The sequence below is a fragment of the Empidonax traillii genome, unplaced genomic scaffold, assembly GCF_003031625.1.
Source record: "Empidonax traillii isolate 1590-97213 ecotype Southwest subspecies unplaced genomic scaffold, ASM303162v1 scaffold433:size1479616, whole genome shotgun sequence".
Taxonomy (NCBI): domain Eukaryota; kingdom Metazoa; phylum Chordata; class Aves; order Passeriformes; family Tyrannidae; genus Empidonax; species Empidonax traillii.
In genome coordinates, this window is record NW_020955626.1 from 1,341,647 (window position 1) to 1,367,628 (window position 25,982).

The 25,982-nt window shown below is 43.8% G+C and overlaps 1 long non-coding RNA gene across 1 annotated transcript in view; it reads left to right on the top strand.

Annotated features, from left to right (window-relative positions):
- Positions 1-25,982, top strand: part of LOC114062760 — a 160,331-nt gene that overhangs the window by 35,610 nt on the left and 98,739 nt on the right. The window contains exon 2 of the long non-coding RNA XR_003572449.1: positions 22,275-22,481. This is a non-coding gene — a long non-coding RNA (uncharacterized LOC114062760). The remainder of the gene's footprint in view (positions 1-22,274; positions 22,482-25,982) is intronic.

Genomic DNA, 25,982 nt, shown 5'->3' on the forward strand with positions numbered 1-25,982 from the left:
GATTTTGCCTCTCATGTTTGCTTTTGTATCATTCAGTTCGTTGTGTTTGGGAGTGATTAAAGCAAAGGATTTTGTTGGAGCCTGTGTTATTAAGACCAGCCACTGCCATGCAGGAAGGCAGTGCTGAACTCAGCCCAGCAGAGCCCTGACACATCTCACCTCCTCCCTGAGGTGCTCTACACCTCAGCATGAGGCTGAAAAGCTGCTCTTGGCTCTGAGTTTTAAAACACAACCAATGGCTCATCTTTTTAGTTCAAGAAAAGGGCTCAGCTGCATTTTTCCCCACCCTGGAAAGGCAGGATGCAGTGCCTTCCCATAACTACAGCCTTCAAAGTTTGCATAACATGAGGCAATATTAGCAAAGCCAATGCGATGTCAACTCTATAATCTTGTTGGGGTTTAATTTTTCGTATTTTCTGGTATTCTGATGCTTGAAAATAGGCACTTAATGACTCTGTGGGTGTGTTAGGAGGACTGTGGGACCGAGGGGATGAAACGTTTATCCTAAGCTGACTGTTTGATGGTTTCTCTGACATGAATTGCTCCAGCAGAAGGGAGTACTGTGATCTCTACCCAGTGGCCAGTGGTCTCAGAAAGCCTCTCTGTCTGCAACTATTGCTCTTGGCTGTCGAGGTTCAGTCATATCACAAGGGAACTGGTTAATGAGAGAGCACTGCTGGTGCAGTACTCAGATACACTCAATCCTTATGATCAGTTACTCCATATTTACACAATACTTACTGTTTTCTCTAAGCAAAACAGCAAAAAAAGCAATTCTTTTCACCTGGAATGTTCAAGGACCGCAGTGAAGCTGCTGTGATCAGCTTTGCTAAGCAAGGCTTGTCAGCTCCCCAGTAAGTTCCAGTCAGAATATTTGCAGCACAGGCAGTTCTGACCAACCACCCTCCAAGGGCTGCCCTCCAGCTCCTCCACGGATTTGAAATTCAAATCTCTTGGATGGCCCTTACTGCTGTTATTCATCCCAAAACCTCAACCCTCCCATCCACATCTATCCATCTTTGAAATTAGGAAGGGTGCCTGGGTCTGGGAAGGGGAGGGAAATGCCCTGAAATAGCACTGGAGGGAGTTGTGCGGTGGGTAGAGGCAGATATTTGCTGCTCTCTCTCTGTCCTCACCTCACCTCCCATCCAGGGCTCTGGACCATCACTCACAGGCAGTGGCAGCATATTTTTGAAATTACTGGGTTTTGCTGCATTGCATTTCTGAGTCCTGTTTCCCATTGCTCACAGGATGATCAGCTGTGGAGGGGGAGAGCTCTCCTATAAAAAATATAAGAAGTTTGTGTAGCTCCAGCCGAGTGCACTTGCTGGCCTAAGGCAGATGCAAAAAGATATTTAAAGGCATGAGACTTAAGCACTGAAATTGGGCCTAAATGTTGCACTGGGACTTTGAAAATTTGACTGAAATTTCTAAGGCACTTGGGCATTACTGAAGACATTCCCTTGGAGCTGAGTGAATCCTGTTTCTGGCCAGCTTTGTATTTAATTTTCTGATGGTGGTTGGAACATGTATTACCGTGACCTGGAAAAAGAGAATTGCATTAAATAATGATGGGGGCACTGGGGCTATTTTTCTTGCTGTATGCCAGAAGGTGTTTGAATAAATTGACAGCGTATTTTCTTTTTGTTCTTCATCTTGATTTATTTCCATTCTTGAACTTTCCCCCTTTGGAGGATCCAGTTATAGGTTTTCCTCCTGAGCTGTACACAGAACCAGCCTTCTCTGAGTGGTCTCTAAACATATGTCAAGAGATTGAATCACTGTTTTTTTCCATTTGTGTGGAACAGATAAGACAAATGGAGGTTACTCTGTAACACTAGATTTTGGAAAGAGGAGGGGAGTGAATTCAGAACAAAAAGACCACCCAAAACATTTCCAAGTTCAAGATTCCAGTGAAAACAAACACAACAAAAATAATGTGCTCATGATTAGTTACATAAATTAGCTGGTATTGTTCCTCTTCCCGGGGCAAATGATTTATTGGTTTATCCCACACAGTGTTAAATGCACATTGGAAATGTGTAAAATTACATTTGACTGTGGAGCACACAATGTGTCTGCAGTTGGTAAGCAAAGGCAGCCCCATATGTTCTGTACATTATGGGTACATAGTTACAGTGTTATGGCATGACATGCCAGCTGTTGGGCCATGCTAGGAACTATCTGCAGATTGAGAGCTATCAAATGTAGGGAATCTGTGACAACTGAGTAACGAACAGATTGAAAACATTGTGACATTCGTGGACCAGCTGCAGGGTGCCCAACTGCTCAGTTTTCCTGTTTGCTGCAAAATAAAAACAAGTTGTGTTCCTGAATCCTGAAAGAGTAAGGAAAGATGTACCAAGCAAAGGAGGTGAGGTAGCAAAATGCAGAGTGGGACCCTCAAGTCCCCACCTGCAGCTCCTCCTGCTCACCTGAGCAGCTTCAGCATCTTCTCCTGCCCTGGGCTCCTGGTTGAAAGGGGGATCGATGCCGGTCCCCTTCTGACACTGGGTGTGTTGGGAAGGGGGGACAGGGCAGCTCTGAGAACAGTTAGGCAAGATAAGGGTTTTTCTGCTTGGTTTGTGAATCCAGACTGGCCTTAGGACGTAGGGAGTTTTGCCTCCAGGGGTTAGTCTGGTTCAGGAGTTCATTGTCCCTGTCCGTGGCAAGGGGTGTGGAACTAGACCTGTAAGGTCCCTTCCAACCCCAACCATCCTATGGTTCTGTGATTCTCTGAGAGGCTTCAGCCACCTCCCACCAGAAACTGGTGCTCTGCTGTGTGAAACAGGCCTTCACATGCTCCTTGAAACCATCCAAAAAAAGGCAGAGGGTGTACAGAAAAGTGAATTCACTGCTCAGCACGCAGCCATCAAACCTCATCCCTTTATTTTAAGGTCAGATTTCTTTCACATGTTAACACAAAACGCTGTCACTGTGATGGAGGCAGCCTTGTAGCACCCATTATTCCTTTGTTTAGCACTGGGCATCAGGGGTTTGTGGCTGGTGTTACTGTGTGTGTGCATGTGTATGTGCACATGGACATGAGTGTGTACATTTGTCAGTGGTAGCTGAACAAGTCCTGCTATTACAACACTGCTGCCCAGCACCTGCGTTTGTGCAGGATGTTTACTGACTGGTGACAGTTTTCAAAACATTTCTCTTTCCCACGTATTGAATTTGTGCTGTGTTTGTTTATTTATTGTATAATTTGTCTCTCTTCCAGTTCATTCTGTCTCGTGTTTTCCTTATCGGTGTCAGTTGTAGTCAATTACTTGTGAGAAAAGATTGAGGGCCTAATTTATGGCATGATGACATACAGTAGATACTCTGCTCCCATTAGAACCTGATGAAACCTCTCTATTAATTTTCTCAGTGTGCCAAGTCACAGAGGGTAGACCTTTGATGAATAAAGCATATTTTCTTACTTAGCTCTGCTCCTAACTAGCTCAACTTCTAGAAATAACATGGGTTGGCCAATGAAAACACTCCTTTGATAGTGGCAGGAATTTAAGATAAAAAACAGCTGGGTAAGTTTTTTTAGACGAAAGGAAACAACTTTGAACTCTGCAGACAATGTAGTTTAAACCCAAACAGATGTGGTTTAATCTTGTTTTTGATCCTCTTGTAGATTTTCTTTTAAAATGCATGCATGTGCACAGAAATGATGACTTTCAGATGGCTGGACATAATTTGTTAGAGTATCACCTTGGTGCATAAATCTTCTATGCCAAGTGCTTCACGTCTTTGAACATGGCCTGAAAGGTACCAGAGAGAGAATTTATGTTTTTCTTTTGGTGCTGTCCTGCAACTGTGTAATAGGAATGTAAAGTCTGTAAAATGAGAAACTCAGATGTGTTTTTGTGGTTCCCAATAAATCTTTTTACCATGAGGGCCTAAAGTAACTCTAAGACAGAAAAGACAGTATCAGTCTTATTCCAAATTAGCAGAGCCCTTTGATCTGAGCCCAGCCCTGTCTTACTTTGATAGCTATTAGTCACATCTGGCATTTTCATATGCTAATTTCCCTCTCCTTTCCCTCTGTATTAACAGAAGTGGATGTAAACATATAAACAGACTTCCTTTCAATAGATAATCAACTTTTCATATAAATGTGGTAGTGGCACTGTCTTTCAGCACATGTTCCAATCACCATTAAACTTCAAAGCTCTGTGCAATCAAGACCTGCTTCTTCCCTACAGCCAAATCAGAGGATTGAATACAGGAGGGCTGGCTACAGATGTGCCTCCACACAGATGTGAGCATCTCTTTCTCTCCTTTCCTTTCTAAAATCAAGGGAACAACCTCTTTTCTGCTTGGCAGAGGTAAAGAGCTCTCTGGAAAAAAAAAAACATGATGATTTCTTGCTACCTTAAACTGAGGTCTGAGATTTGCACAGCAAGTTCTGCCCATAGCTGGGAAGAATTTTTGCAAGTGGGTGCATTTTTTTAATGAGGGTCATATTTGGTTCCCAGGTCTCAAACATATTTAGGCCTTTCACACAGACTGAAACCAAGGGGAATTAGTCATTCAAATACCTTTCGAATGTCTGAGCCTTGCTGTGTTTTCCTAAAGTCTCAGTTTCTGGGATGAAGATATTACATGAGACTCACCAAGGGAAAATTTGGTTTTTCTAATCTTCAGGGTAGAAGGAAAAATATCAAAGGTGTAATGGAAATGTGCCATGAAAAAAAAAGAAAACAAACCAGGGGGAAAAAAAACCCCAAATTCATGATATTGAAACAAACAACAAAACGTTCTGATTTCTTGGTCATTGTTTTTGGGTGGTTGACTTGTGATTTCAGAACAGAATGCAAATGCTGTACTAGCACCAGGCTGGCCCTGAGGCTGGGATGTTTTGTGCTGTCTTGTCAGCACAGCTCTGAAATGAGCCAGGGTTTTCCTGCCTCACCTCCTCGAGCTCAGCCACTCCAAGGCAGCGACCTGGAGGTAGGTCTTTTTAAAGACAGAGATAAATCCATCACATGATTTCTTACAAGATTAAAAGCAGAGCTTTTAGTAGAATAAATACAGCCAGATATCCTGGCTTTTTACCATGACCTAAGCAGTTGTTGTTTTAGCAGATAGCAGGAAACTATTAGAACCCCGTTCTCAGAGTCTGGTGGAAACAGGGGTAAAGCTGCTGTAGATCTCACTCCTAAAAGCTCAACTGGACTCCTAACTTATTATCAGCCTTGCCAGAGGAGGCATCTGCTACTGCTCCATTTCCTTCCAAATCTTCAGGGTGGAACTGAATTTTCTCGGTATTTTCTTTTTCTTCTTTGTTTTTTTCCCTCTATCAGCAGTAAGATGGTTTTGTATACAGACAGATTTATGTTAAGTGACATTTTAAAATGAATCTATTAAGAAATTTCACTAGTCCATTTTTTTTTAAGGCAGATATTTGCTTTATCTGCCACAAAGGGGCAGGGTTACAACAAAAAAATTCTTGTTGTAGAGAGCTGACAGCCCAGGCAGCCAAGTGCCTGTGCACAGACGTTGGAATACCTGGTGTGTGGGATCCTGTGAATAAGGGACTCCAGGTTCACACTACAAGCTGATACTACAGCTGTACTTGGTGAGTCATGGCCCTGCATGACATGTGTGAGGTGCCAAAATACCCTCAAGTCAGCAAGAGACAGGTCTAGGAAAGAAGGACATGGCTCTGTGCCCAGTGCACTTGAACAGCACCGTGTTTAATCATCCTGGATCTCCATCTAACCATCTTTTTCCTTCTGTACCTGCAAATATGAGTGCAGATTGTGGGATAATAGAATGGTTTGGGTTGGAAAGGACCTTAAAAATAATTTCTTCCAATTGCTGTGCCATGGGGATTGCCACCTTCCACTAGACCAGGTTGCTATCCAACCTGGTGGTCTTGGACACTTCCAGGGATGGGGCAACCACAGCTTCTCTGAGCAACCTGTGCCACCTTCACACTAAAGATTTTTTCCCTAATATCCAATCTAAACTTCTTCTCTGTCAGTGTGAAGCCACTCTCCTTTGTCCTGTCACTCCAGGCCTTTCTAAATAGTCTCTCTCCATCTTTCTTGGAGTCTTATTTCAGGTACTGGAAGGCTGCAATCAGGTCACCTTAAAGTGTTCTCCAGGCTGAACAATCCCAGTTCTCCCAGCCTTTCCACCCAGCAGAGCTGCTCCATCCCTCTGACCATCCTGGTGCCTCCTCTGGACTCTCTCCAGCAGCTCCATGTCCTTCCTGCGCTGAGATTGGTTCTGGTTTCTGAATTCTTCCTTGCTGTCCCAATTTGTGCTGCACAGCAAGATTGTGTTGTGCTTTTTTTTTTTTTTTTTCCCCCCACAGTGTTTTCCAAAAGAGCCAAACCCCTGAGAACATCACCATCACACACCTGAGTGGCTCCTCTGAGCTGTCATTTGAGCTCCATCGCTCCACAAACAGCACAAGACTGAAGTGTGGTTTTGGCATCACCCAGAAGAGCTGACAGACAGACAGGTGGGAAAGGAGGCAGCAGTGAATGGCAAGAGCAGTCATTTGCACAGATGACTACAGTAAACCTGTAATCAATTAATGATTTGCATGTTCAGAATAAAGACGAGTTGAGCAGTAAATTAGTAACTGCAGTCTAATAGCTCCAGCTAGATGATAGCAGATAATTTGCTATGCTTACATTAGCAAATAACTGAGGCAGTCAGGATACATCAAAATCCAGAGCTGCTGAGTGGAATCAAAAATGTAACTGTACAGCTTGAGCTAAACTTCTCCATTGGCATGTGCTTGAAAGAAAAAGATTGGTTTTTTCCATTAAAAAAAAAGTTTTCACCAATTATTTCTCTTTTACAAAAAGGTTTTTCTTATTTCTCTTTTACAAAAAGGTTTTTCTTTTCAGAAAAAGGTAAAGAGACCAGAAACCTTCAGCCTTCCTCCCACCTCTCCACTCCCCCAAAAGTCAAAATAAATTAACAAAAAAAAGTATGAATTCTTCTACTCTCCCCCTCCCTCAATTTTTATAAATAAGTTCTTTAATTCTACTGTTATGTTTTGCACCCACATAGATATACACAGTAAAGTGCCGCTGCACTCAACAGAAACATCTGCTCACCTTAAAGCCTGGAATAAATCTGGTGTAGACATCAGTGAGACTGCCCAGCTCTCTCATTTTCTTAGAAGTGGCCAAGTTCTCAGTGGTCTGCACCAAATGTTGTCTCGTAGCACAAATGTTTGGTTTTTTAATTTAAAGCTGCGTATAAATTGCAGGAGAACTAATTTTATTGCGAGTCTGAAAAGTCAATTAAAAATATTTTATGTGAGTAAGGAACAGGATTTCGAGTAATGGATTTTCTTCTTTTATTTTACATTTTCAGGGCCATTTCCCCTATCGTGCTGGTCTGGGGGTAATTCAGTTTTGTGAGGCATAGTGTAAAAGCATAAAAATTGGTATTTATGAAATAATGTGAAGCATTTAACTATTAAGCAGCTGCTGACTATATGTAGCAACATTAAGTACATAAAGGGAGCCACTTGGTCACTATTACGGTTAAAAGTCTTGCTTATGGCTTGTAATTTGTGTATCAGATCCACTTAAAATTGGTGCTTTAAAGCCTGGCCCCTCAGTTGCAGGCAGCTCTTACCTTGTGCCTTGCGTTCTTAAGCTTTTTAATGTTTACACAGATTTATGTCAATGAGACCCAGAGATGCTGGAATAGTCTGAGCAGCCAAATGGTGAATAAAATCCAGGGACTGGGATGCAACGACCTTGTGCTTTTCTGATAATAAGAATTTATTCTGCCCTTTTTTTTTTTTCTTTTAATTCAGCTCTTCCCTGCCAGCTAATCAGAGCCAGCAGAACATGATTTCTCAGATATAAAGGGCATCAGGAATTGCATTTCATGGGTGAAAATTTCTTTAGCAGGACTTTCCAGTCCCTGCCATGCCCCCAGGAGTTTTGCTGCTGCACGATGTTGCCCATGCATCCTGTTTTAGGAACCTTAGGATAATTCTTGGATTGAGTGAGAGCTGAGCAGATTTTACACTTCTTAACTGGTTAAAAAGTTGATGTCACTGAGCCAGAATCCCAGGTTCATCCTTCTGCTTTCAATCTTTATGAAAGACAGGAACTTTAACCCACCTCATTATCCCTCCTTTACAGACTTCCAAGCCGAACCATTCCATGATTCTTTCTCTTAGGGATGTTTTCTGCACAATGTTGGCACGGGTAAACTTGCTTCAACCTGGAGGGTGCAAGTCATACCAGCCTGGAAATTACTTCCCGTTCACGTGTAAGTGGAGAGGGGAGACGAGTTCTGTCATTTTATGGAATTGCTCCTGATTTGCATCAGGGTTGGCTGAACGAGCCAGCTCGCTGTCTCACACCGCCTTGTCCTGCTGTTGTCACGGTTCACAATGCCTTGGATTCCATTCCTGGCCCAGGCATCATCCCTGCTGCTGGCTGATAGCACAGAGCATCTGGGGATGTGCCTGCTCGGGGTGCTGGCTGTGCCAGCCCCGGTGACACAGTGCTGGTGACACAGTGCTGGTGACACAATGCTGGCACCGCCGGCTCCCGGCTCCCGCTGCTCTTCCCCCGGCGTGAGGAACACAATGAGTGGGCCCTGCAGGGGCTTGGCTGGGCTGGTGTCATTGTGTCCCAGGGAATCTGGCCTGCTCCAGGTTTTCTGTGGATGGCTGCAGTCGTGTCTGGAGTGTTTGTGTGTGTCGGTGCAGATGCAGCGCTGACAAACTGGAGGATGTGAACAGGAACAGCCTCTCCCGTGTTGGGCTGGCAGGTCCCAGCTGCAGGGATTTTCAAACTCTGCGGGGTTTTAGGATGAAGGTGTTGAGTTGGAGATTGGTCTGGGATACCTGCTTGGTAATGGCATGGCTTTAGTGTGTGCCTGCAGTGCAGTTGATGCTGTTTAAAGGATATACTGGGAAATAGTGCCAGTAAAAGGTTCTGGATGTGCAGTTCGGTTTTAGCTCAGAACTTTCTTATGATTCAGACGAGTTTGGAACTGGGGTGGAATATAAATAAGCTCCTAAGTGACCTGGGAAACAAAGGAGTGCTGGGGTAGTCACTGTCTGGGGTTTTAAGTTGAGCCAGGCACTCACCCTGCATCAGGCTGAGACAACCCTCCTTCTTCGTGGGTGCCAGCACTGTGTGTATGTGTGAGATACATTGCCCTGCTCTCTAATATTTAGTATATAGTGGTCTATCAGTTTACTGGGTTGACAAGAAAAACGTCATTCATTCTCTGGAAGTGTTTGTTCCAGCTGGTAAAGCAGCCACGGTGTATTGGTTTACTTTTACTGATTACATTTGGCACAATTTCATGGTGAGCTAAGAAATGCCAATTACTTGCTGCTGTAGTGATAATATTTGTGAAAATTCTAATAACAATATTATGAGATGATCCAGTATGCTTCATAATGTTTCTTCTTCTCTCCAGAAACTTTGGGATTTCTTTTTTTGTATTCAAATTCTTTTTTTCTCTACATCTGTAGTCAAAATTGGTTGTCCATGATGTTTTAAATAGCAGATGTTCCAGCAGCCCTCTGGAGATGCAGGGACAAACCCTCTTACCACCTGTGCATTAATGCACTTGTGTCTGGAGAAACACAGATCAATTTGGCTGTTGGAAACTTTAAATATATGGCACACTTTGGATGTGAAAGTGCTTAGTGATAAAGTTCTGGATTCCCTTGGGCCACTAAGAGTAATTGCACAACTTCATTTACGTTCCAGTTTGGAGAACCACAAGGAGCCAGCAAAGAGAGGTGCTCTCTTTTTGCTGCACTGTGAGGACTGGAATGGGCTCAGGGCCCAGAGTTAACTCAAAACCAGATGAGGGTAGGGTTAAATATTCTGGTTTTTCTCCAGCTCTGTAGCACCAGCCTCAGTTTCTGGTCTGTGCCATAACCACTGGTGACAGTCCTGCCAGCCCTGGGTGAGTTCATTCCATCGGTTGCAGTCAGCATATATTGCTTTAAAGTAGCAAAAGGTTAAATCAGAAAGCGTTGGGAGATCATCAGAGCTGATTCTGGAGGAAACAGAGGAGTCTGAATTTAGAGGGGAGGAGAGTCATTGAGGGCTGTAGAGCAGAGCCAAGGCTCCTCTCCAGAGCCCTGCCTCGAGCCCAGCTGCCGATGTGGAAACTGTCACTTCGCATGAAGGAGCATCAAATCATGTTCATTAGGCTGGAGCACGAGCTCACGAGGCCTCTCCTCCCCTGAAAAAGCTCTTGCCACTCCTGTGATTAGTGAGTGTAATTAGAAAGTCTGTGTTCTCTGGAAGGAACTGCTTTGGCCTCTGCTCTGGCACGGATTAAACGGAAAACCGAAACGTCGTCGTGTTTTGACTAATTGCTGTTGAAATTTCAGCAAAATGTCAAAATGGGAGGCGAGGCCACATCAGAAAATTAAAGTACAGTAAGTACATGGCTGGTATATTAAAAAAAAAAAAAAAAAAAGAAAAGGAAGAAAATCGGATGGATAGATCTAAGGGAAAAGGAATTACTAAACACAGTTGCTTGGGTTCCATAAAATGAAATTCAAGTTCAGGATATTAAAAAACATGTGGGCTGTATTTGAAAATATTTTATACAAAGGCTTGAGAGCCAAAATGGGAAAGATGGGGCTGCAGATAAGCTCTCATGTTCAGAACAGAGCAGAGATCATGGATCAGGCATGAAAAAGGAAAGCTAAAGGCAGGACCAGTTGATGGTGAACTTCGGGAGGTTCCAGAGAACTCACAGTGTATTTTTTTCCCCAACTCACTGAACAGAAGGTGAGTTTTCAGCCTTGGTGAAACTTAATCCAGGATTACAGTGAACAAGATTTATGGGAGAGATGGTTATAATTCCCAGGTTCTGCTAATTCAGAGGATATTGGAAATTTCTGAGCTGAGTGTCAGCAAAAGGTACCTCAGCAACACTTTCCGGTTGCGTCAGTGAGACAGTCAGCTACAACTCCTGAGTTTTGATTGCCAGCTCGAGTGGAGACATGGTACTTTCTGCACCTTACTGGTCTGCTTGGATGGTATAAGCTGGATCAGTGGCACATGCCCTAAAACAAAGCTCAGTTTCTCTGCAGATCAAGTTTTCCAAAGACAGCTTAGGAGCTGAAAAATGCAGGCACAAAGCTGATGTTTCCAAAGTGTACATCCTGCTTTGGTACCTGGTGGGCACCCAATTTTATCCTGGGCAGTTTTTTTTTGCAGCTCATTAAGGACTAATGAAACACAGCTCTACATATAAACTAACAGTTTAATGTGAAACGATTGGAGGGAATTATTCTGTGATTGACTGTGCTGGAGACAGGGATAGGGTGTTCCAATCTTTTCTGCCAGTCTCCAGGGATCCCTTCTGTTAGTCCTTTGTTCACACTCCTCTTCTCCAATATCTGCCATGACGGCTGGTATTTTTTTATTCCTTTGCTTTACACCTGTTTTGTGTTAACAACCAGCAAAAGCTGAAGCGTGACAGGGAGAATTTGTCATATTGTTGTGGCTGTGCCACAGCCCAGGCAGGATGCTGATCAATCATGCACGGGTGGCTGGCTCCTCAGACACCACAGGCCACGCACACGAGTCTCGTTGCTGAAAGCAAGTTAAAATCATCATTGATTTGCAGGTGGATTAAGGGAGGCAATAGCATTTCTTGCCGAGAGCCACAAAGTGACCCCTCAGCAAACGTAGGCAGATGGTTTTAGGGAGCTGCTCTCAACGGCTCCGTTCCTTTTGTTTTTATAACCTGAGGAAGGGAAAAATACTTCAGGTACCACCCATGACCTTCACTTATTTTAGGTCAGAAAGTGAGCACCAGGGTAAAACCAGTCGCAGTAGGAGATTCACAGACAAACAGAAACAGCTCCTGATGTTTAATTGTTTTGTCCTTGAAAAAAAGAGTTTCTATTTAAGGATTTCATTTAGCACTCCTTTTCAGATAGGAACTGACCCTGCTCATGCTGACACTGTCTGAAAATTACATCATTTTAATAATTAATACTGTTCCCAATATCACTGTACTTGTGTTTCTCACAAATGAATTGTTGTCTGTAGGTGACTGAAAAGCAGATCAGGAAATCGTGGAATCACAGAATGTTTGGGATTGGAAAAAGCCCATCCAGTTCCACCTCCCTTCCATGTGCAAGGACACCTTCCACTATCCCAGGTTGCTCCAATCCCCATCCAACCTGGCCTTGGACACTTCCAGGGATGGGACAGCCCCAGCTTCTCTGGGCAAGCTGTGCCAGGGCCTCCCCACCTTAATTGGGAAGGATTTATTTGTAATGTCTAATCTAAACCTCCCCTCCTTCAGTTTAAAGCCACTATCCCTTGTGCTGCTACTCCATGCTCTTGTCAAAAGTCCCTTGTAAAAGGAAACGGCAGAGAAGCGCTCAGACAGATTTAAGTTGTGGGTTTTTTTTAAAGAAGCCAGCACAGTTTCCATCTGATGTTAATTACATCATGTGCTTTATACGTTTTTGTTCTAAACCAGCAGCACTAAAAAAGTTCAATTCGAGCAGATTCTTATCTTATTTTTTCCATGTGCATTATTGTCTCCCATTTTCTCAAGGAAACCTGGAAAGATTTAAAGAAAACTGTGTAAGAGGGAATAAATAATCTTCATGAGATGCCTTCTGTCCTGTAGTGGAGTCGGAGAATGCCAAGATTCCAGACTAATTCTTAAAAATACCTGATCAGCATCACAGCTGGCTTTAAAAATGATTTCTCCTGCAGCAATTGAAAATAGGAATACTCTATGGGAGCAGCACAAACAGAAATCTGCTGTAGCATGAGGCAGGATGAATGTTGGGTTCTTTGCTTCAGAAGCTGGGGCTGCATTGAGCTTTCGTTGCACTGACCAAGTTTCAGTGTTCACCCATCTCAGGGAACACTTGTACTTTGAAATCTGTGTAGCCAAGGCTTTGCAAGACTTCTTGAACCTCCTTGTTGGTGTGTGTGTTCGAGCACTAAATAATCTTCCTGGTACAAAGGAAGAAAAGTGCTTCAACTACTAAACACACCTTAAGAGTACAATACTTCAGCAAACGATTCTGAGTGGGGAGCAAACTTGAAATGCTAACACTTGTCCCAGAATAGGAAGTTCTGAGCCAACACCCCCATGCTGTGAACCACTGTGCCTGTGGGCCAGGCTCCTGGGGGGCACTGGGCATTCCAGGAGATGCTTCCCACAGGGACATGCAGTGGGTGATGCACTGTTGGGTTTGTCTGGCACAGGGGACGTACCCTGGGAGCAGGAAGGGGCTGATGGGGCCCAGGTGGGCACAGGGGAACTGATGCCAGAGTGCTGGAGCTCCTGCAGCTGCAGGGGATGATGAGGAATCCCACAGCTGCAGGGAATGATGAAGATCTGGCCAGGCACCACCCAGGGCTCCTCTGGCCTGAGATGCTCAGAGGTTTCTGTTCCTGTTGGAGGAACTCTCAAAGTTTAATACTTATTTCTACCTTTACTGTGTCAGGATTGTTTTTTTCCTGGATGCTGGTCTCGTTCCTCTCCTCCTGGCTGGGTGAGTGCAAGGCTGGTGTGTGCTGGGTGAGCCTTGGGGTGGGGTGTAGATGTGGGTGTAAACATGAGCAGTGTCTTTGCTTTAAAAATCCTCAAAGGTCTTCAAGTACTAATTCTTCTGTAAACCCAGCTTTGATTCCAGCTGCACAGAATATATTCTTGTGGATCTGGGAGTGAGAAAGGAGCTTAATAATCAGTGTTTAAATGCCCACCTCCACAAGTAGTGTGAAAGTGCTCTGTCAGCACAGAGGAACTGAATAATTCCAGGATTTGATACCTGGGGGTCTCTCAGCTCTGGGAGTAATACTAATAGGAGCTCTTTGCTTCAGGAGTTTTTAAAGGGGAAAATTCCTGAGTTAAGGGTTGAGTCCTCTCTTATTGGTACAGGCCTGAAATCTGCTGTTCTTGGTCTTAAGCCAATGCATTTTTTTTTTTTTTTTTTTGGGAAATACCTCTTCTGTGCAATAGAAACTACCATTTTTCTCTAGGGGAAAATAGGAATTATTTCTGTACTGAGCTGAATTTTGGAGTACTTGAGCACTAAATATAATCAGAAAAAAAATAACATCTCATTTCTGTAAAAATATAATGATCAGCTTTATAGGAGTACTTCATCCCACGCAGGTGGATGGTGATGTAAGTGAAAAGGACTGGCCCAGAAGAAGGAGGGGGTTTATTTAACACAGTTTTAGGCTTAGCAACACTAAATGTGGCTCTCCTGTCCCCCTGCAGTGCCTGGGGTGCTCAGAACTGAGCCATGCAGGCAGAAATGCCTCGTGTTTGCCCTTGAAAGCCCTCCTGCCACAGGTAACTGGAGAGCAAAAAAAGGAGCTGTAACTTGCAGGGTTTTTTTCCCTGGAAAATAAAATTGTACAACTACAAATCATGCCTTTATTTAACTGGAGGCTCTTCTGTTGAAGTGTGGGAGGATGATGGAGATGTGGACCTCAGCCTCAGGTTTTTTTTTCTAAAGCTTCAAGAGCATACAGGTTATCATTATCACTTGTCAATCCTGGGATGATTATTTTGGAGAGAATGTTACTGGGCTGATGTAAGTTCTTTATCCAGCACACACTCATGGCTTTCTTGGAGTGACATGCAGAGCTCTTAATAACACTGTGAAAGACTTCTTTGGGAAAAATCTGAAGAACCACATTTGAAAGTCTAGAGGAGGAAAACTTACACTTTGGTTTGCTGGTGTTTCTTGGATTTGATTGTTGAGAAGAACAACAAGCAGTGCAAAAACTGTTTCAGCTTCTCTGTTCTCAGATGAGAAGCAGGAGTTGTGGCACGCAAAGATTAGAGAATACGAGTGTCCTGAAATTGGAAAGCTGCTTTATCCGGGTCTGAAGAAGCATTTGGCTGCATTTAGTCATTTTTATGTGCTTTATCATGACCACACAAGCTATTCTGTCACTTAAAGCTTGAGTGTGGAGCTGGGATCCTGCTGCTGCAGAAATGAAGGGCGTTCTACACGGAAAACCACTCTGCTGTGATTTCTGGGGGGGCAACATCAGTGTGAACATGGAAGATAAACAAGAATAAGTAAGGTATCACAAAACCTTTTCAAATTGGAGTGGCACAGCACTCGTATCTGTTAGCTGTGCTCAGGAGGGGACAGTCCTGCCTGTTTCCAGCCTGATCAAAGGGACTGAGACTGTCACAGGGATCAGAGCTCAGGTGTCCCACAGGCACGGGCAGCAGAGGAAGGGCAGGGCTGGAGGAAGGCTTGCAGAGAGCAGTGCCTGGTGTGGATGGCACTGAGATGATGAGAACAGCTGGGCATGGGTGTCCTGTTGTGGGAGCCAGGGCTCTGGAGCAGCATGAATTTTGGGAGAGGATTTCTGGCTTGCGTTTCCAGCTTGCTGTGCTGTTGTGGGTGCTCTGCTCTGTGAGAACGGAGCAGGGACAATTATTACTCTGGCTCAAGCATTGCTGACCTTTAGAGCTTCTCAGCATTGTTGCTGTTTATCCTGTTGTTTCCTCCCTGTGGCTCTGTGACAGCACATTTTTGTCACCCAGCTCTTCAGTGTGGGAGCCACGCTGAGCAGTGGGGAGGGATGTGCTGCCACAGTGGGACTCTGCTGTTTGACTGAGCTCTCTCAAAAGCACAGTGTGTGACGTGGTAAGAACTCATAGAAAGCTTGGTAAAGGTGGAGAGGAGCTTTCCCCTCCCTGGTAGCTCCTGTGCAAACTATGATTTTTTTTTTTTTCCCCTCCACGCTTTCCTAGATCTGCCCTTTCCCTTGCACTTCGAGGTTCTGCTTGTCCCCAGTTTCTGTGCTGATCTGCTCTTGCTTTGCTCCCTTTTCAGCATGAGAATCCTCCCGATGTGGAGGAGTTAACTGCAGTGTTGTGCAGCTGCCAGGCACTTTGGGTTCTTGTGTCCTTGTTAAAGTGGAGACACTGGCTTGTAAATATTCCACTCTGAGGTCTGATGATGGCTCAGACCAGCGGCTGCAGGCATCTTCCTACAATATATTTTGGCAGGGCTGAGTTGATTAATGAAGCTTGAAGCACGAGAAGGAAAACTCTGGGAAACTCCTATGCTGCGCTTAAAATATCTCCTGTAAATTAATATTTCTGAAACATGTTGTCTGCTTTAAACTTAGACCCAGGGGAGCAAATGTGCTGATATGTATGAGTGGTCTGATTTCCTTCCCAAGCTCAGCAAGAGCCTGTGCCAGTGAAGGGCAGCAAGAGGCTTTGAGCAGAGAAAATAGAAGTTTAATGTTTCTGGCTGTTGAATGAAAGAATTGGGCCGTTATGGGGATGAATGAAGGATGGAATATCAGCATCTCAGAAGCCCTGCAGCGATGTCTGATGCTGTCCCTCTACAAAGTGCTGTGTTGATGTAACGAGACTTGAAGTAATGACTTTTTAATGTCTTTAAGGGAAACAAGACCACCCCGATTAGCTCTAGTTTTATTTTCCAAAGAGTTGTGATTGCTGAAATGTTGTTGTATGTCATGAATAGCTTGGTTCTGTGGCCAAGGTACCTCAGGCTTGCTACAAAGCCATTAATTCTGGTGGGTAGGCCTCAGTTTCTTTCCCGTTTTGAGGCAGTTTGGCAGCTGAGCCAAATTTAAACGCATTTTTTCCTGCTGGAACCAATGTCCTGGTAGTTTCAAGGTAAAGACCATGAGATCCTGTATTGGATAATGGCTCCAGGGTTGGGAAAGGGGATGCTGTGAGCACTGTGTAGGACAGGGGGATGAGGGCTGGTTGTACTGCCACACGTGTCCCTACAGCTGTACAGTCTGAAGACCTGACCTGAAAAAAAAAAACCAACCCTGCTTACTTTTTGTCTCTTTTTTCTTTTTTTCCCCTGGTTGAATCACTTTGGAAATCCTTTTTGTCATGAGCCTGGAAGAATTCATGTGTGAGAAACCTCCCCAGGAGCTGTCTAATACATTTTGTGGGGAAACTTCTGGAGCATTTCTGTCTCAAGGAGAAGTGCCCAGAGCATATTCTCTGACAATTCTCTTCAGCAAACCTGTGTAACTCGTCACAAAATTTTGCCACTGGACGTGGATGTTCCGTGCCCTGAAAAAGCTGCTTTTGAACTTCATTGCCAGTGAAAATCCTTCATGGTTGAGCTGTAGCTTTTCAAGATTGCTAGGGGAAAAGTTCTCCTTCCTGTTTGGTTCTGTATTTATGTATCTACACACAGGCCAAAGACAAAATATGGGGGTCAGTGAAGTGTTGTGTCAACGTGTATAAATTTCAGGGCAAGTGTGAAGGAGTCTGTGATGCTGATGTTGGAGAACAACCCACTGCATGTTGGGCTGATTTTTTAAGTGACTGGTACCTGCAGGAGGACATGATATGAGTTATGTGTTTGTTTTTTTGTTTGTTTTGGGTTTTGTTTGTTCGTATGGGGGGGGGTTGTTTAGGTTTTTGTGTGGGTTTTTGTTTGTTTGTTTTTTCGGTTTGTTTGGTTGTTTTTTTTTTTTTTAATTTGGACAAATAATTTTAAAAGGTGTTTCAAGATGAACACATGCAATTTAAGCCCCCTGAAATACTAATTTTCAATTCCTTCCCCCTTGGGGGCAGAGGTGACACGTGAGTGACCAGACCTGCACTGTGGGGGTAAAACACCTTGTTAGGAGTTAAACTATTATTCACTGCAAAAACTTGGCAGTGAGATGCTGTCTGGCTAAAATTACTGGCTGAACTTTAATTCCCAAGATGGGCCCTCCTCTGCTAGTTGAAGCTATTTGTTGCTGTCGTGATCCATACGAGTCAAACTTTTCATGAGTCTTCATATTCTGCTGTTCTGAGCACGGTGCTGGCTCTGTATTTCATTGTCAGTCTCCTTTACCTCATTTTCTGTTCTCCAGCATTAATCTTTGCTTGTCAATATTTTCTAAATCTAATCCAGCACAGCCCCAGGAAAATAAAGCAATTGTTTAAATTGCTGGTTTTGAACAAAATAAATCATAAATCAGTATACGATCTTTGAAACCTCTCTTTATCTAGAAAGTGGGTTGTTGTTGTTGTTTTTGGTGGTTTTTGTTTTTGTTTTTTTTTTTTTTTTACCCTCTTGGAATGTGATTGTGGAGCCTGGACTGGGAATGTGCAGGAAGCCCGTGCCACCTGCAGGTGCAGGGGAGAGGCTGCATTTCTCAGCAGTCCCCAGTGCCGTCCAGCCTGCTGAGCTGCCTCTTGCAGGGCCTGCAGGTGATCACAAGAAACCTGCTCAGCTTTCTGTCCTACTTCAGCAAGCGGAAAACATGGAATGTAACAGAGAGTGTTGTTCCAGAATCCCCACGTTAATCAGTCTTGACTACATATAAGTGAAAAGAGCTCGGATGAGGCAGAATCAGCAGGAGTTTGTTTTATTCCTGTTGGCCTCACAGAAAGCAGCTGGTGCAGCTCTAGGTCTGAGGACCCCCTGGGCCAGAACTCTCATGCTTTGGTGTATTGGCTTCTGTATTAATTGATATTCCTCTCTTAATGGGAGCCTGATGTCTTACAGTGTGTCTGGGAGGTAAAAAGACTGAGCTGTGTTTCTTCTAAGGGTGAACTGGTACAAAGTCAGGTTTCTGACTGCTCATTGTCAAATTTTAGCTATTTGGGACTATGTTCAGTTCTGAACCCCAGGTGTGTTCTGTGGCATTGCTGGAAGCCAAGCTGCTGTGCAGGAGGTTTGAAGCTGCCTCCAAATAACCCTGGAAAACAGCGAGGGGGAGAGCAGGGATGGGGAATGATTTAAGGAGAACAAAACAAAGTAATGGAAGACAGCATGTGCTGCTAATTACCTGCCATTCTGATTTCTGGAGTGATTTTTCATCCATGAGCCGTGTGGTCAGATTCAGCAGCAAACCAGGAGAACGTTCTGGCTTGTGGGCATGTTAAATGCCGGGATTGACGTTGTGTCGTTCCTGCTCCAGGTCTTCCACTTAGGCTCGTGCTGTAGCTTGGGGAGTGCTGCTGGGGCTGGGTAGTTCATCATAAGTCGTAATTGCATAAAGATGATCTGCAGTGGCTCCCCAGACTCAATTTCCACCTTGTAATTGGCAGATGAAAGAAGGCTCGGGACAATTATCTGATATTAATTGCGTCAAAGACTTTTTGGATTTTCCTCATCTTTAAAGTCTCGTTTATTGACATGACCAGGGAGCTTTGTGCAGGGAAAGGGGGAGGGAGTCTATAACTATCTCAGCAGTTCTCTCAGAAGCTGACTTGTGCCCCTCCATGGTAGAACACCTTCAGCAGCTTTAGCTTTCAAAGTCTCATGGTCTCCAAATATCTCATATTGGTGAATAATGTCAGCAACACCTCAGCCTGCAATTTGATGCTGGACTTTGTGGAGGAGAAAGCACAGGGCTCAGAGCTGAGCATCTCATGCCCTGCTGGGCATTCACAGCATCCAGAGCAGTCCTGCCTACTCGTGCCTCTCAGAAAATTTAAATATTCATTTCAGTATTTGTGCAGGGTGGGCTGAAAAATGTGAGCAGGGGACGGAAAATTGAACTCCTGAAACAAAGTAGTTGTGCCAAACCTACTCCAATGGAAGAGGAGCTTTCCACAACCAAGCCTTTTATTGTATAGTTTATCCTGCGAGGGGAAGAAGGGAGATGTGGCTTTAGTGGACACCTCTGAAAAACCAAAAAACTTTGAGTTTTTATTTTGCAGAAAAAGCATCTATAAAGTTGTAGCTACTCTGGCAGGTGAGACTGGACAATAATTCCAGACTTATTTTTGGAAGTGCTTCTGTAAGGTCTGGGATTGTTATGGAGGAGAAATTCTAACATAGCTGTGCCCTGATAATACAACTCCTCTTAGCCACACTCTCTGCAGTTATTTAAGGTAGAGAGGAGTTCCACTAATTCCAGAAAAATCCTGGATCAGATAGCTCACTGCTAGAGGTCTGTTATCTTCTGAGCTTGTGTGGACTGGTCCTGTGCTCTGACAGACCTGATTTTGATGGTTTTTTGTTTGGTTGGGGGTTTGTTTCTTGGTTTTGGGGTTTTGTTTGTTTGGTTTGGTTTAGTTTTGTTTTTGTTGGGGTTTTGTTTCTTTTGTGTGGTTTTTTTGGTTGTCAGTGACTGTTTTTTTTTTTTTTTCCCTTTTCCTCTCTGATGTTTAGTCTTGTGGCAACTGTATTATGGGATGGCAAAGGAAAATGACAATTAATAGTCCATGTCCTTAGGAAGTAACCTGCAATCTGTGAGGGCAGGGGGAGGCTCTCTGTGTTGTTCCAGAGGGTGTAAATCCTGCTGGAGGGTATCAGTCATTGGAGGTATGGCTGGAGTAAGCCTGCAACCAAAAATGGACTTGCTTGCTTTCATTTCTTGATGCCTTTTTTTTGCAAATGCTGTCAGCATGTCATGTGTTCCCCACCTCTGCTTGACCTTCAGGTTTATGTGACCAAACATAAACCTTGCCCTCTTAAGAATCCAGGCAGGAAAAGTGGAAGCAGTCAAATATAAATAAATACCTCCCTTGTCTTGTTTGATTGAGCATCCCAGTGTCTGTGGGACTGTGGAGAGAAACTGTCCACTGAGACCATGAATAATGGCCCTCACCCCCTTTTAAAACAGGGTAATAATATGCAATGTTTATTGTATTTGCTTGAATGCTCCAAAATTATGTTTAGGCTGAAATTTATACCCAGCCAGGCCCCTGGAGGGCACCAACAGCCAACATTACAGGGTTTTCACTCTCCTTTTAGCTATTACCCACTGACACACAGCACTGTGAGAATGGCAAATATATCCCCACGTCTAGATTAAAGTGAACTTGCTTTGCCTTGCATAATTTGAAAATTCAAAAGACCAATTTCTTAGTGTAATTGAAAACCGCTACATTTCGGGCTTATTCATTGAATCAGTATTTCCAGTTAGAATTCAAATTAATCTTTCTACCTTTAAACAAGATAACGAGGGTGTAGTTATATTTACTCAGCCTTTTAACAATCAGGTTCAGTGTAGCTGCATATGATTAACTACACAGCCACAATTGCAGAGGGTTAGTGTGGGCATGACTCGAGTCACGAGGGAAATTCATCTCTTAGGGCTGAAAATCTGAACTGACAGTTCAACACTCAGCCCAATGCCTGATTCCCTCTGGAAGAGAAAACTAAAAAGGAAGGGAGGAAGGTGAAATGACCAGCCCAGCATAAGAGCTGTGTCAGCTTCTGTATGTTCCCCACTGGATTATTTTTTTTTTAAATTTAGCCTGGAGTCCTCTTGCTTTAAAGTCGTGTTAATGCAACTTTACTGAGTTACCTCCAACACCTGTCAAAAAGAGATGTGACAACTGAGAGTGATTTTGGAGCACATCTGTGCATCTAGGTGTTCTGTGGGTTGGTCAGCTGGAAACACAAGTTTGAGGTTTGTGTGTGGAAACCTTTATCTGGAGCACACCCTGCTCTGCATCTTGGGTGTCTGATGTGGTGGGTAAACTGAGAGTTGAAAGTCCCCAAGTCTGTGAAATAACAATAGGTGGGTTTTAAGAGCTCAGTTCTACAAAGAGAAGCCAAAGGGATAATTTTACCAGTTATCATCCCAAGTTTGGGCACCTGAGACTTTGTGGACTTACTTGGTACTTGGAGTGGCTTGATCTGACTCTTTTTCTTGGGTTGTACAAGGAGGCAGAGCTCCTGAAGTTCAGGAGAATTAAACTGAACCACAAACATGATCAAACTTTGGCAAAAGAAGGCCCAGAGGCTCAATGTAAAGAAAAAAAAGGAGTCAAATCTGCAGAGAACAAAGCAAGGGAGCAGCTGGTCACAGGCTTCGGTGGATTCTGCATGACTTGCAGTGTCCAAACGGAGAGCTGTGCTTCCTTGCACTTGCAGTGTCTCAGATCTTGCACGTGGGCAGCAACCTCTTCAACTGTGCTTGCTTGATTTGTGTGTGAGTGTGGAGAATGTGCAGAGGGCACCTTTCAAAGTGCATGTTAATAACCAGTTGTTACAGCATCCTGAGAAACAGCTGGGCAGAGGGACCTGGGGTGGGCTGTAGGTGCGTGTTCGGGTTGCAGTGTCACAACTTCTGAGCTGAATCCACCTCCCAGCTGGCTCCTGCAAACAGGAGGCAATTTTTTCTCCCAGGCTTCTGCTTTGTGCTCTGTCAAGCAATCTGTGGCTCATGGTTCATTATCTGAAACGTGCATTATCATTTATACTTGTGCAAAAAGGGACCATTCAATTTTACCTGTGTTTAAATATAAACATCGATGTAATACAACACCCAGAAAAAGGGTGAAGCACATCTTTCTTGGCTGCTGTGCTAATTGTCCTCCCTGTCACTCATTTACAGGTCTGGGCTGGTTTAGCTCTGCATCTGTCTCTGCTGCACTGTCTGCAGGCACAGGAGTGCAGATTGTTTAATTTGCACTGGGGACTGCCTTTGACTCCACGAATAAGAAAGCACCTTTAAATACTCCCCACCTCTACTGAGCTGAGTTCTCCTGGTCTCCAGCTCCTGTGTGCACTTGGCCAGCAGGACCAGAGCTGGGCCTGCAAGGTAAGTGTGAGCAAACTGATAACAAAGTCATTAAATTCATGTGAGTTATTTGCCTGTCCAACATCCCAGTTAGACCATGGACTTGATATTTCCAACATCACTACTCTGCTGTTGAAACCAGCATGGTGATGTCAGGTGGGACTTGCTGGTTCTTCTGGCATCTTTTTGGGCGCTGAGTCTGTCAAGGGAAATCTGTTTTGCACGTGAGAACACAGGGATTGAGGTTACTTGGGCGATCCCACAAGCAATCCTCGTGCTATTTTTAACCTGTAGGGACTAAGTAGACAGTCACCTCTCCCTAATCTTTCCCCTGAGTACTGTGCCCAGCATAAACTAGAAAGAGAAGAGATTGTGTCCTAATACACTACTTTTGAAAGGCTTTCTGTTGCTGTGTGAAATGTCCTCTTGAGTTACTAAGGGGTTTTATTCTGGATGGCGTCCTGCATATGTTTTTCAGTCCCAAACTGGAATAATTCCAAGGAAGCTGCTCTGTTCTGTTGCCTAATTAATAATACATCTCTTTAAAGAATAAATATAAAAATAAATTCAATGCATATTTAACTGATAAGCTAGAGTAGCTTCAAAAGCACTTTTTTGGTCCATGAGCTGCATAATACAGTGCTGTGTTACTCTGCAAACCCTGACTAGAACAAAACTTTGGATGTGTGAGTTTGCATTGTGTCTCAAGTTGTTGGATGGTGTAATGTGTTGACTTTCGTGACTTTTTTTTTTTTTTTCCTTTCCTCTCTTGGAGAGAAAGGATGAAAAATACAATTTAGTGAGCTAAGTGAAGTAGTGGAGGTAAAAGCCTCTGTTGTTGCCTTTCTGAAAGGGATTTGTGACTAAGATGAAACCTGCAGCAGCAAGGTGAAGTCATAAAGCCACTGCCCAGCATCACCTCATCCTCAAGCAGCTGTTAGTCAACAAGCTGCTCTGGAAAGCAGCTTATGAGGCTGTTCTCTTCTGTTAAGGAATGAAGGGTAAAATACGGTGTAAAACTAGGATTTGGGAGAGGATTTTTACCTATTGCTGTCACTGTCCAACAGTGGCCAACGCTTCTCATTGTTCATTTTCTCATAACAAGGTAAGAACAGAGATTTTGGCATGAACTTTTGCCACTCTCACTTCTGCTCAGTCTTGTAAAAGCTGCTGGTGCCTGGTTTTGCAATACTTTTACTGGAGGAGGAGAAAAACTCATTATTGCAAAGACCAAATAATTGTGTAAACCAGGTTGTTTTTGATTCTTTCATGGCAGTTATTCCTCACCAACACAGACTGTTGACAGGGGGAGAGGAAATGAGGAGGGCATGGAGACCTAATGGGAACATCCCCAACAGACGAAGTTTCCCCTTGCTTTTGTGTGTGTAAAAATCTTTAGGTTTATTCTCCTCTGGAGATGTGCTTTCAAATAAAGAAGTTTCCTTGCTTTCTAGAATATTCTTTTGCAGAGATGATGGGCAAGCAAGCAGAACCTTTCCCTCTCTGCTGCCCTTGCTGCCTGGCTGCCTGACCTGGTACTCTGGGTGCATCTCCCAAAACCTTTTCCAGAGCTGTTCCCCAAAACTCCCAGGGCACAGGGGATTTCCCACTATCTCTGTCTTTCACATGGTTCAAGGAGTAGCAGTCAAAACAAACAAACAAAAAAAAGTCAGTTTTCTTCTGGTGATGCTCAGCAGTACCTCAGGGGTTGGCTGTACCCGGGTGAGCGACACCAGGTCCCAAATACTTGTGGCATTTGGGATTCGAGGCTGGAGCTGCAGTGAGATCAAACCACACATCTTGCAACACAAATGAGGATTGCTCTGATGAAAGCTGAGGCTTTAATTTAATTTGCATGGGATCTAGATGGATGGCCCCTGTGATCAAAATGGATGGTTGTTGTAAACAGGTTCAGGGAGTAGCAGAGCGACGCCGAGTGACAGGAGCTCAGTCGTGGGCTCAGAGACAGGACCTCATCCCTGACCCTTAGCAGGAGAGTGCAGGGCATGATGCAGCTTTTCATGTCCTGCTCGTCAATCATGAGCTTTGAAAGCCTGTGGACAGCTCAGCTCTGTTACATTTTGCTGGAGGGCAGAGGTAGTGGAGTGGGAACTGCCTGGCTCGTGAGATGCAGGAACCTCATGCCGTGCTGTCTGCACCTCTGGAGCAGGAGCGCTGCTTCCACTTGGCTGGACCTGAAGTGGACTATCTCACTGCAAGTCATTTTTAGCCCAAATTAACAAGCAAAACTCAGTTATCTCGAGGATGTCCAAAATGGAATATATTAAGAGTCACAGAGGCCATTGATTTAGGAAACTTAAGCCCCCCTTTCTTTGCAACGTCTGAAAGATTTATTAAGAGAGTTCAGGCTGGAGATGTGCAGAAGCTCAGGTGGTCATTGCCAGCATTTTTTAAAACGTTTTTCTTTGACAAATGACTCCTACAAGCTGAGATAATCTTTATTTAAAAGATATTGTATTGTCTTACCGCCATGAAATTGATCTTAGAAAGGCCAAAGATTCCATTTTTTGGTGATCTGGTTCCTGGGAACCATCTGGCTACATTAAAGGTGAGAATTAACTTACTTAGCTAGTAAGTTAATTGATCCTTATGGGTCCCTTCCAACTCGAGATATTCTGTATTAAGCAAGAATGATTTGGGACCCTTGCCAGTGAATGTCTTGGAGGAGATCTTGCATTTTAATTCTCAAAAATGGTGTTTAAACTCTTTATTTGTTTCCCTGATATCTCCCAGGTTGGATATCAAGCTCTGTTAGTTAAACCTTTATCACTTCTGCAAAAATTAAGTCTTTCAAAGGGACAACTTCAAAGATTTAAAGGTCTCTGCCTTTCAAGGGTGCTTTTAACAGATGTGTCTTTGCTGAAATACTCCTTAGCACAATTGCAGTGCAGTTAATCTACCACCCTTTGGAGCTGACTTCCAGACTGGATAATGGAAATTACCCCAACTTCTGTGTCTGTTCCCAACTGCCTGAAGATGGTGATTGCAACAGCAGAGAAACAAATAACTCTGTGGTCCCTGAAAATGAGATTTATCTTGTACTACTCGTGTGTTCCTGAGGAATCTTGCAAACGGTGTTTTCAGTTATCAAATCCAGCTCCTGATTTTGTGAGCGGCTGTGTAACAGAATCAGAGTAAAATAACCTGGGAGGATGTGAGAGAGGTCATGTAACTCATCCATCAGCCCCAAGGCAGGATCAACTCTATATTAATCCTGACAGATATTTATTCAATGTGTTCTGAAAGATCTCCAATGGTAGAGAGATGCTCTGCTAATCTATTCTGTCTCCTCATCCCTGCCCTTAGAGAGGTTTCCTTGACATTTACCCTGAATGTTTTTTTTCTTGTAATTGGGCAAGAAAACTGAGTGACTTGTCTTATTTGTTCCAGGTATGGAAAAAAGATTATATTCTACTCTATGAATGTGAAGGCTTTGAGGTCCCCCCATGGGTTGTGTGCTCTTTAGGGTACACAATCCATAATGTTTTAATGCTTTTAATC